Consider the following 12,381-nt stretch of genomic DNA (forward strand, 5'->3'; position numbering starts at 1 on the left):
AGGAGGATACTTTTCACTGCCGGTGTATCGGAAAAGCCAATTGAACAGGAACAAGAACAGGAATGAAAACTGTAACATTGATTATTTTCCTTTTCTAGGCCCCAGGGGCAGTGGTGTCATAACGGAGGTGCGGGGGGTGCGGCCAGCACCCGGGTGACACCATTGGAGGGGTGACACCAAAATGACTGACAGTCATTTTGGTGTCACCCTCTCTAAAAAGTCGGGCACTCAGTCACGGACCGAGAGCCCGACAGTGTCAGGAGAGAGGAGGGGACCTGGCCGGTATACCTCATCCCGCCGGGTGAACGTCCCCTCCTCTCTCTGCCGTTGTCCATCACCAAGATGGCCGCCGGCAGGCGTCAATCAGATGGCTGCTCATGCGCGATGACTGTGACACCCGGCCTCGGGACGCCCCTTTTGCTACGCCCCAATTTGCTACTCATGCGCACACCAGTCACATGTCATATGTCCAGTTCAGTCATCATTGAAAAATCAAGCTGACCTCCAGGCAATTCGCTAAGATGACATACATACATGTATAGGAGATGTGTTACCTGCCAAAAGGATTTCCAACCATCCAGCCCCTGAGATTTACACAGCTCTGCCACAGGGGCGTCCCGAGGCCGGGTGTCACCCGGAGCCGAGACCGGGTGACACCCCGCAGTGACATCATTGCGCATGTGCGCTCATCTAATTGACTTGGTGATGGACGCCGGCAGAGAGAGGAGGGGGCGTTCACCCGGCGGGATGAGGTATGCTGGCGGGTCCCCTCCTCTCTCCTGACTGTCGGGCTCTCGGTCCATGACGGAGTGACCGACTTTTTAGAGGTGGTGACACCAAAATGACTGTCAGTCATTTCAGTGTCACCCCTCCATTGGTGTCACCTGGGTGCAAGACCTCCCTTGTGACGCCACTGCTCTGCCACACAGTAAAGTCCTGCCTGGTAGTGGAGAGGAACAGATCTTCCTGTGCAGCAGTTTCACATACAGGTCTACTTCTTCCCCTCACCCTGTGACTGGACAGTGAAAGGAGAAGCAGCACACTGATGAGCTCATCTCTCTGCTCTGCACCTGATTGGCTCCTTGTGCTGCTTCTCCCACCTCTCTTCTGAGCTGAGCTGTACAGGAACAGCAAGTCAAATTAAAGTATTTTAATTTTATATACATTCTTTTTATTATGACATTGTGATGGATTATAGCACGGCAGTAGTAGGGCATTATAGCACAGGAGAAGGGGGGACATTATAGCACGGCAGAAGTAGGGGGCATTATAGCACAGGAGAAGGGGCATTATAGCACGGCAGGGGGGATGACACACCATACAAATCTTATGGCAGATGAATCTGTTCTTGCGTTCTGGAGTAATGTATGTATGTGTTTGGTTGGGGTCCCCCTTTAGAATTGTCCCCCCGCCATAGGCCCGGATGATGACATCCCCATGAGTGTCACCTCTTTATTTATATGGATATTGTGTGTGTCACTCGGCTGGCTGGACAGGCAGAGGATCGCTTTCACCCTCCATTGCTTGGTGCGGGGGGGGGAGGGACGTGGCACGGACCAGCAGACGCTCATCGGAAATGATCTGCACTGACTCCTCTCTGGGATTATAGTTGAAAGCCGGTCTCAGAGGCAATGATCATGTACCAGCCTGACTCCCATCTCCCCGGATGACAGGCCGGGATCAGCAGGCTTATCTGTCAAGTGACAAACTCATCCACTGTGATACTGGAGGAGAATGGACAGGACCAGGCTTCCCAGTTACCTGCTGGGCATGAGTATGGACAAACATAGAGGAGGAGGCCGGCCTGGTGCGGAGGGGCTATGGGGCAGATCTGCATGGAGGAGAACCATCACTCTGTTGCTGCTTCATCGCCGCCGCGCCTGACGGAAGATCTGTTACATTTATTCAACACACTGGCCGGTGTTCTATCGAGATGTCCAACTTGTTGAGATCTCCAACTCCCGTCAGTGCGGCCACCTAAGAGCAGTATCACATTCTCTAATTTGCGTCAGTGCACCTGCGCGGGCATCCGATGGCACAAGCAGTGATGCCAGTTGGAGAACTTGATGAGGATTGCAAGGCCCCAAGTGGGCAAGACGACGAGGCTTGGAAAAATGGCAAGGCTGCCGCACTAGCGCCATCTCATCGAAAATCTCCAACGGATGTGACGTTACGAGTCGGAGATCTCGATGAGTTGGCCATTTCGACAGAACACCGGCAATATCTCTCCTTGTGCAGGGTGACTGGTCTTGTCTCCGCCCCCTCCTGTAATAAAGCCCGGTCGCTGCTGCTCTCTCTCCTTGCGCAGGGTGACTGGTCTGGTCTCCGCCTTCTCCTGTAATAAAGACCGGTCACTGCAGCTCTCTCTCCTTGTGCAGGGTGACTGGTCTTGTCTCCGCGCCCCCCCCCCCTGTAATAAAGACCGGTCAATGCTGCTCTTTCTCCTTGCGCAGGGTGACTGGTCTGGTCTCCGCCTTCTCCTGTAATAAAGACCGGTCACTGCAGCTCTCTCTCCTTGTGCAGGGTGACTGGTCTTGTCTCCGTAGCATCCTTACCTGTCTGTCGGTGACATTTTGTGTTTTCCACCTTCATAAAGCAGCGGTGTCAGGTGGGACGTGCAGCTGAGGATTGTGGGAGGAGGGCGGCTGTCTTCCTCATCTTGGGTCAGTATCAGAGATCTATCACAGATCAGTCTATTTATAGAACAGAATGATGAGCTGCGACAGCCTGGAAATGCTGGGGAGATGAGAGGAGTAATCTGCAGGCAGAGAGCGCCACCTGGTGGAGATCCTTCTAATTACACTGAGGAGATATTAAAGTGAATCCAAACCCTAACATCAATGTCACATATTGCATCTTATCCGTCCTTAGATGTGGCGGCCGCATTCATTTTCTTTATCCTCTTTTATTTTCACCTGGTGATCCTGCCAGTAACACACTTCCTAGGGGAGTGGGGGGGAGGTGCTGGACCACAAATTTCTAGACCAGGGGTCGGCAACCTCGCCGCTCCAGCTGTTGTGGAACTACAAGTCCCATGAGGCATTGCAAAAGTTTGACAGCCACAGGAGACAGAAGCATGATGGAATTTGGTGTGCCGAGGTTGCCAACCAATCACCTCAGGAGACCAAAAAAACCTTAATTGGCTTCACAAATGACAACAAGAAGCTGTGTACAGCCAACGCGTTTTGGGGGTTTGGAATCCCCCGGCATCAGGTCTGCAAAGAGATATATTTATAAGACATCTAATAAAAGTACTACAGGTGAAACTCGAATAATTAGAATATCGCGCAAAGTTCATTTATTTCACTAATGCAACTTATGCGGTGAAACTAATATATGAGAGAGACTCATTACATGCAAAGCGAGATAGTTCAAGCCGTGATTTGTCATCATTGTGATGATTATGGCTTACAGCTCATGAAAACCCCAAGAACCCCAAATCCACAACCTCAAAAAAGTAGAATATTACATGCAATCAATAAAACAAGGATTGTACATAGAACAATATCGGACCTCTGAAAAGTACAAGCATGCATATGTACTCAGTACTTGGTTTGGGCCCCTTTTGCAGCACTTACTGCAATTACTTTTGCACGATATTCTAATTATTCGAGTTTCACCTCTATATAGAAAAAACTGAACAATTATAAGAATGGAAATAGATACAATAAAATAATGCACTTATATGACCACTAGGGGGCGTAATACATCCTAAATCAGGGCAGGTAACCCCAGTGGCGTCACAAGGGGGGTGCGGTCCACACCGCGTGACACCATTGGAGGGGTGACACCAAAATGACTGACAGTCATTTTGGTGTCACCCCCCTAAAAAGTCGGCCAGTCGGTCGTGAACCGAGAGCCTGACAGTGTCAGGAGAGAGGAGGGGACCCGGCGGCAAACCTCATCCCACCGGGTGAATGCCCCCTCCTCTCTCTGCCGGCGTCCATCATCAGGATGGCCGCCGGCAGGCGTCAATTAGATGATCGCGCATGTGTGATGACGTTATCGCGCATTGTGCATGGTGACATCACGTGCATGCCCGATGACGTCATTGCGGGGTGACACGCGGCCTCGGGACGCCCCTGGGTAACCTGCAGCTGCCATGGAACTACAAATGCCATCATACTTCTGCCTCTGGGAGTCATGCCTGTGGCTGTCGGAGTCTTGCAATGCCTCATGGGACTTGTAGTCTCACCGCAGCTGGAGGGCCGAGGTTGTCCACTTCTGGACTAAGAGTATGTTTTGAAAGGTCATATTTATACATATTTTCAATGTTATAATTGACTTCTACCATTTTCCTCTCACACTGGAAAGTTAGGCCCCCTAGTGGTCATATACGTGCATTGTGTTATGGAAGTTTGCCTATTTTTTATCATTATTAAAACATTTTATGCATTATTTGTACTATGTATGAGTTATTTAATGGACCCCTGAAATGTATTGGTCTTTCTGAAGCCAAAAAACGTTTTTTGGACTCTTGAGATGACTACCTTGCATTCTTTTTAGTCTTCATTCAAGTACCACAACTTCCTGTCCGGGGGTGACAACGCTCACCACCAGGTACCATACTGTGTCTATGCAGCGTTGTCACCCTGGGACAGGAAATGTGTAACGACTTCGGCCCCCCCTTTCCTCTGACAATCATTTGGTGTCACCCCCTCTGAAAAGTCAGGCACCGAGTCATGAACAGAGAGCCCCACAGTGTCAGGAGAGAGGAGGGGACCCGGCGGCATACCTCATCCTGCCGGGTGAACGTCCCCTCCTCTCTCTGCTGGCGTCCATCACCAAGATGGCCGCCGGCAGGCATCCATTAGATGGCCGCGCATGCGCGATGACGTCACAGCGGGGGTGTCACCTGGTCTCCACTCTGAGTGACACCCGGGCCTCAGGACGCCCCTGCTTTGTGTGTGTGTGTCCCTGTGTGATCTTGTTTTTAAGAGTACCTGTACCCCTGTATGTTACGGTCTCTGAGGAACGTCATCTGCCATGTAGTTGCCCCTCCCCCTATTTTATCCAGGTCCTCCTGTAATGTTATAATGTCTAATCCCGAGTCTATGACCCTCGCGATTTGAGTATCGTCAGCAAACACCGCTCATGACCCTGGGCCTATCGGAGAAGGTGCCATTTATCGATACTCTCTGGACTGGTTCCTGTAGCCAGTTCTTTATCCATGTACACACCATTTCATCTATGCCCAGAGACCTCAGCTTGTGAAGTGTTTATGTGGCACCATGTCAAAAGCTTTGGCAAAATCCAGGTACACCACATCCACCGGCCTCCTCCATCCAGATACACCACAGGCACCGGCCTCCCTCCATCCAGGTACACCACATCCACCGGCCTCCTCCATCCAGATACACCACAGGCACCGGCCTCCCTCCATCCAGGTACACCACATCCACCGGCCTCCTCCATCCAGATACACCACAGGCACCGGCCTCCCTCCATCCAGGTACACCACATCCACCGGCCTCCTCCATCCAGATACACCACAGGCACCGGCCTCCCTCCATCCAGGTACACCACATCCACCGGCCTCCTCCATCCAGATACACCACAGGCACCGGCCTCCCTCCATCCAGGTACACCACATCCACCGGCCTCCTCCATCCAGATACACCACAGGCACCGGCCTCCCTCCATCCAGGTACACCACATCCACCGGCCTCCTCCATCCAGATACACCACAGGCACCGGCCTCCCTCCATCCAGGTACACCACATCCACCGGCCTCCTCCATCCAGATACACCACAGGCACCGGCCTCCCTCCATCCAGGTACACCACATCCACCGGCCTCCTCCATCCAGATACACCACAGGCACCGGCCTCCCTCCATCCAGGTACACCACATCCACCGGCCTCCTCCATCCAGATACACCACAGGCACCGGCCTCCCTCCATCCAGGTACACCACATCCACCGGCCTCCTCCATCCAGATACACCACAGGCACCGGCCTCCCTCCATCCAGGTACACCACATCCACCGGCCTCCTCCATCCAGATACACCACAGGCACCGGCCTCCCTCCATCCAGGTACACCACATCCACCGGCCTCCTCCATCCAGATACACCACAGGCACCGGCCTCCCTCCATCCAGGTACACCACATCCACCGGCCTCCTCCATCCAGATACACCACAGGCACCGGCCTCCCTCCATCCAGGTACACCACATCCACCGGCCTCCTCCATCCAGATACACCACAGGCACCGGCCTCCCTCCATCCAGGTACACCACATCCACCGGCCTCCTCCATCCAGATACACCACAGGCACCGGCCTCCCTCCATCCAGGTACACCACATCCACCGGCCTCCTCCATCCAGATACACCACAGGCACCGGCCTCCCTCCATCCAGGTACACCACATCCACCGGCCTCCTCCATCCAGATACACCACAGGCACCGGCCTCCCTCCATCCAGGTACACCACATCCACCGGCCTCCTCCATCCAGATACACCACAGGCACCGGCCTCCCTCCATCCAGGTACACCACATCCACCGGCCTCCTCCATCCAGATACACCACAGGCACCGGCCTCCCTCCATCCAGGTACACCACATCCACCGGCCTCCTCCATCCAGATACACCACAGGCACCGGCCTCCCTCCATCCAGGTACACCACATCCACCGGCCTCCTCCATCCAGATACACCACAGGCACCGGCCTCCCTCCATCCAGGTACACCACATCCACCGGCCTCCCTCCATCCAGGTACACCACATCCACCTGCCTCCCCCCCAGAGAGCACAGGAAGTTATCAGCTGACAACATTTCTGGCAGGATCAACGGGAATTCTATGCACTCAGATGTAACGAAACACTTTCCATGGGATCCATAATAAGAATAGAAATAATAGTCATGTATTATTATTCATAATTGTAATTGTGTTCATTTGCTGAATCATTTGGCGATGTCAAAGTTCCACCTGTGTTTGTGTATTTTTAGGACTCCGCTGTCACTGCTGGTCGTCTACTAAAGATCTGAGAACTAAGAATGAAGTGGGAGGAGTCCAGACCGAGGAATCTCAGCCCTGGGACTATTATACAGGGGAGCTGCTACAATGTGAGATAAACAGGTAAGTGGCCTTTATTTATGCCCCACCTGGGGCCGGGGGAGGGGGGCGCATGCAGTACTTTTTGCACTGTTTGTGTGGCCCTCGGGCCCCTGCAGAGGGTAGTCTGTGTTCTCCATCGCTAGGCGCTTATTCAGGCCAGTGAAAGAAAAATAGTTCTTTCGGTGATTTGATTTACTTCTCTTACATTTCTGCGCCATCCTTCAGCATTGTAACTTCGTAGCAAGGCACAAGATCAGAGGCTGCGGCCGGGGGCTGATCTGTGTTAGACATTTGGTTTTACATTTACTTGTGCCATCTCTGAGCCGGCATGTCAGTCCAGGATGTAGATGGTGGCCCTGGATGATGGCTGAACAAAGATGGCTGCACCCTTCTGGAGAGGAAAGCAGATGACGGCATTGTCAGGGGGGAGTCCTGTGATCACTGTGAGAGGTGATAAATACCTGGGGGTGTGACCAGTGGCGTCACAAGGGCGGTGCGGGGGGTGCGGCCCGCACCCGGGTGACACCATTGGAGGGGTGACACCAAAATGACTCACAGTCATTTTGGTGTCACCCCCCTCTGAAAAGTCGGGCGCTCGGTCATGGACTGAACGCCCGACAGTATCAGGAGAGAGGAGGGGACCCGGCGGCATACCTTACCCCGCCGGGTGGCTGTTTCCTTCTCTCTCTGCCGGCGTCCATCACCAAGATGGCCGCCGGCAGGTATCAGAATACGCATGCGCTGCGACGCCTCGGCGGGGTGACCCTCGGACACCGCTCACGGTGTCACCCAGCCTCGGGACGCCCCTGGGTGTGACACTGTCACATTACTGAGCATGCTGCGCTGAACATGTATCTGATGACAGGTCCACTTTAAAGTGAATATAATAAGGAAACACGGGAGCGTTTTGTAGCTGACATATGTACTGAACACGCTTTCCGATCCCGCCTAATAACGCAGCGACATATGAGAACTCCTGTCAGGAAACTCTCACCGAGGAACGGCCGGCGTCCTTCGCAGAGCGGTAATTAAACGCCGGCGTGCCCGGCAAATATTTCATAATTACAGCGCTGGAAATTCATTCAGTTGCCGCGCGCGGAGTATCCAGGTTACCATCAATTACCGCCATGTGACGGGCGCCATTATACCCTGGCAGGGGTTACATCACAAATGGAAGGTTTTGTGTACTCCAATAATTAAGACGATCGCTCCCCACCAGCTCTTAATTGACCGGATAATTGATGTGACTTTTAACCCGTCGCGACAGTTAATGGACGCCTGGAAACCGGCGACGGCGTGCTGATGGAAAAGGGAAGGAACTCGTATCTGCACACAAGTGGGGTGCTTCTAAGCTAGGGGACCCAGAAATTGGGATCCGGGTATAGGAAGGGGACACGAGAGGGGCTGATGAGGATACCAGATCCAGGAGATAAGAGGCCAAAAACCTTTTTAAGCCGATGTGATTTCATCATAATAAGACATTTTGGGGGGCTCAGAGGCCTCCCCCTTCAGGGGATACCAGAGCAATGGTTGTAACCAGGGGCATAACTAGAAATCACAGGGCCCCCGGATAAAGAGCATCATGGGCCTGGTGCTGTCGGTCAGTCAGAGGGGAAGCAGCAGAGGCGGCTCTCTTATTAGGCGGCTACTCGCTCCCCGCTGGGGCCCCCCAATATACCTTATTAGAGAGTCGCCAGAGCCTCTGCCTAATTGTGTTCAGCCTGGCCGGCTCAGATTGCCAACGGGCATACCGAAGCGATTGGGGCTTCCCCTTCCCTCCATACTATAGGGAACCTCCACACATCTTCCTGGCTTGCCCTTCCCTCCATACTATAGGGAACCTCCACACATCTTCCTGGCTTCCCCTTCTCTCATACTATAGGGAACCTCCACACATCTTCCTGGCTTGCCCTTCCCTCCATACTATAGGGAACCTCCACACATCTTCCTGGCTTCCCCTTCCCTCCATACTATAGGGAACCTCCACACATCTTCCTGGCTTGCCCTTCCCTCCATACTATAGGGAACCTCCACACATGCTGAATGGGAGTATAGCCTTTTCAGACTCCTCTGGCTAACTGCTTGTTCCAGGTCAGGATGACAGCCCTGGTACCTGCACCTCCCAAATCAAGTCAGCAATGGGGGCTCCCATATTTTCATTCTCAGAGCTTCATTTTAATCTCAGACTGCTGAGCAATAAAAAGAAAGGTGTAGAGAGAATGTAGAAGAGATTACATACAGGTGGTGGCAGTATTGTTATCGTATATTATTATACTTTGACGCGGTTCGGTGCACAGGAAGTGGATTTATATCCATTGTGGCTATTACGGAGTATATTTAAATGAAAGTTTTTGTGCTCGGAGTTAAGCTGTAACAGTGGGGTACTATCCCCCCCCCCCCTCCCCTCACCAAGGCATTCAGCCATTTGCACTCAAAAATGTGTTTCATTGTTTCAAAAAGCATTCTGTTGTGTCAAATTTCAGGTCTTGTCAGAGAGATCCAGAATGAGATCTCTTCTGTCACCATTCTGCCACTGCTGTGTCCTTTTCAGCTGCCAGACAGAAATGTATTAGTGATTGATGCAAATCCTAAATGACTGCCCACACAATAGTGTGCCGTGACGCAGATCCCCAAGTGTCCTCTAGGTGGCAGCAGCAGCACGTTCATTCTCTGGCCTGTGTCCACCATACACCTGAAAACCTATGGAACTATGGCAGAAATATCGTAGAAGGCAGAACTTTCCATCAAAAAAGTTTCATCAAACCCCCAAAAAACATTCTGTTCTCGGAAAGCAATTCTGAGGAACAAGCGAGTTTAATAAAGTGAGCTACTAAATTATAGCTACGGAACCGGGCACGCGTGCTGCAGTCAGAAAGTCAAATCGTCTCACCTTAAAGCCCAACTCCGGGCTCCCCTCTTCTTCCCCCGAGCCCCCCCCTGCACTGTATTTTAAACACTTTTTTAGGTTCTTTTCCAGGTATGTTCTTTTCCGGCGATGAGTGGTCCTCAATGTGGGGAGAGGTCCAGACATGATGACATCGGCGCTGCTGCCTGCATCATGACACTGTAGTGATGCACTGATTCCAGCACTGGTGCTGATACAGAGCATTTGCACGAGTACTCAATACTTAAAATCGATACCGGCACTTTAATTATGCAAATGAAGCGGCTACCATAGGTCCCGAGCTTGCAGGGGACCTCGCAGCAGCCTTCTTGGAAACCATGTGGCGCGTCTGTTTACAGCGGCCCGCACTTCTCCCCCTCCTGAGACCCTCTGCCTGGAGACGTCAGGCCGGCACCCTGGAGCAGGGGCATTCCGTGGTTGGGTGTCACCTTGAGCGGGTACTAGGTGACACCCCGCTGTGCTGTTGACACCCCGCAGTGGCGTGTCATTACACATGCACGTGACATTCACCCGGCAAAGTAAGGTATGCTGCCGGGGGCCCCTCCTCTCTCAAGCAACTGTTGGGCTCTCAGTCCATGACCGAGTGCTTGATTTTTCAGAGGGGGTGACACCAAAATGACTGTCAGCCCTCCAATGATGTCACCAGAGTGTGGGCCGCACCCTCCCTAGTGACGCCACTGTCTTGGAGCAGAGCGCCAGCACAGAGTGAACCGTGTCCAGGTATGGTGCAGCAAAACTTCATCTAAACTCCACAGCTACTTTGAAAATATTGCCTGCTGTTTCTGTCCTGTGCTTTATGCTGTATAATGTATTGCTGGGATTTGTAGTCCTCTATAGCTGGCGTTATTATTCTGCATTGCTGTATAATGTATTGCTGGGATTTGTAGTCCTCTATAGCTGACGGTATTATTCTGCATTGCTGTGTACTGAACCCCCAACTTTATTGGCACCCAGTCAAGGTCGATCAGACATCTTCTCTGCCACTGCCGCATTTCGTCCCCCAATCTGGGCTTAGTCATAGGTGTCCCAGCCATCTAAACCCATGTTGTGGGTGGAACACGTCGGGGATTAAGTGTCTGATTAGTGTTAATAAAGATGCAGGTCCATAGATCTCGGCAAGTGCCGATAATTCTCCTCTTTTATAACCGGCAGCACTGAGGGGATGTGACAGACATTAACTTCCCCGCATCCGAATTAACATCGCGTAATTAGAGATATTGCTGATCTCTCCCGCTACCCCGCGGTGACAGGCAGAGGAGGGGGAACCCAACGTTCGAGTGTTTAAAGGGAAAGGACGCCTTAAAGGGGCACTCCAGTTCTAAAATTGACACAGCTCTGCCACACAGCGCAGTCCTGTCTGTTCAGGGCAGGAGACCTGACTTTTCTCTGCTGGAGTTCAAGAACACTTACAAGTCTTGTCCCTCCCCCAGCCTGTGACTGGGCCATGAAAGCAGCACTGATGAGCTCATCTCTCCGCCACTCAGCTCTCTCCTCCTATCAGTATTGCATACTGCAGTATACCTGATTGGCTCCTTGTGCTGCTTCTCCACCACCCGGCCTAAGCTCTGCTGTACAGGGGACTGCAAGAGGCCGATACAAAGTCACTTCAGGTACTTACACTGCTCGTCCCTCCCTCAGCGTGATACTGGACCATCTCTCTCTTGTCATTCTGCTCTCTCCTCCTATCAGCATGCATGCTGCAGGGGACTTCAAGAGGCTGATACAAATGATTACATGAGTTGCATTAATGTGCAACTTTTATCTGTCTGGAGTTTGAAGTGGAGGAAGAAAGAAAGAAAATTAGACTGAAGTAAAAAGAATGAAATAGACTGGGGAGAAAAAAAAAAGACTAAAATATTATGAACAATCTGATTGGATGCCGGCATTGTTCAGGTATTTTGAGAGCCACCGGGGCCGACCAGCAAGATACTGAAGCTTGACCCAGCGGGAGATTCCTCCATCCGCACAGTGTAGCGTAGATGGAGGAATCTGTTGCACTTTTTCCTATCCGACCGCAGAAAGTCTGCAGATAATCTACAGGTGTGTGGCCAGGTTTAGATGCACCGCAGTCAGCATTGGACCATCAGCAGAGTGCAATCTATTGATCTAATGAATGGTTCTGTCTCCGGCAAAACCAAACTTTCCCATTCCAGTCCGGTGAGAGAAGCCTCCGTCTCCTGCGGGCTGACGCCTCCGTCGTCCTACAAGCCACATTAATTGAGAGCTGAGCCTGATGGATGGCGGGACGAGACGCCGCGCAATTAAATACAAATGTGGAATTTTCGGCTCTCCTTATCTGAGGAGACGTTGCATATCAATCTTTCAATTAAAGTTATTTTCCATTATCAATAATTTGGCTGATTATGGGGCGGCTGGAAGTGAACGGCGGGGATGGCAGACAGCCGGGGGGGGG

Source organism: Nanorana parkeri, unplaced genomic scaffold, assembly GCF_000935625.1.
Source record: "Nanorana parkeri isolate BGI_ZX_2015 unplaced genomic scaffold, ASM93562v1 scaffold609, whole genome shotgun sequence".
NCBI classification, from domain to species: domain Eukaryota; kingdom Metazoa; phylum Chordata; class Amphibia; order Anura; family Dicroglossidae; genus Nanorana; species Nanorana parkeri.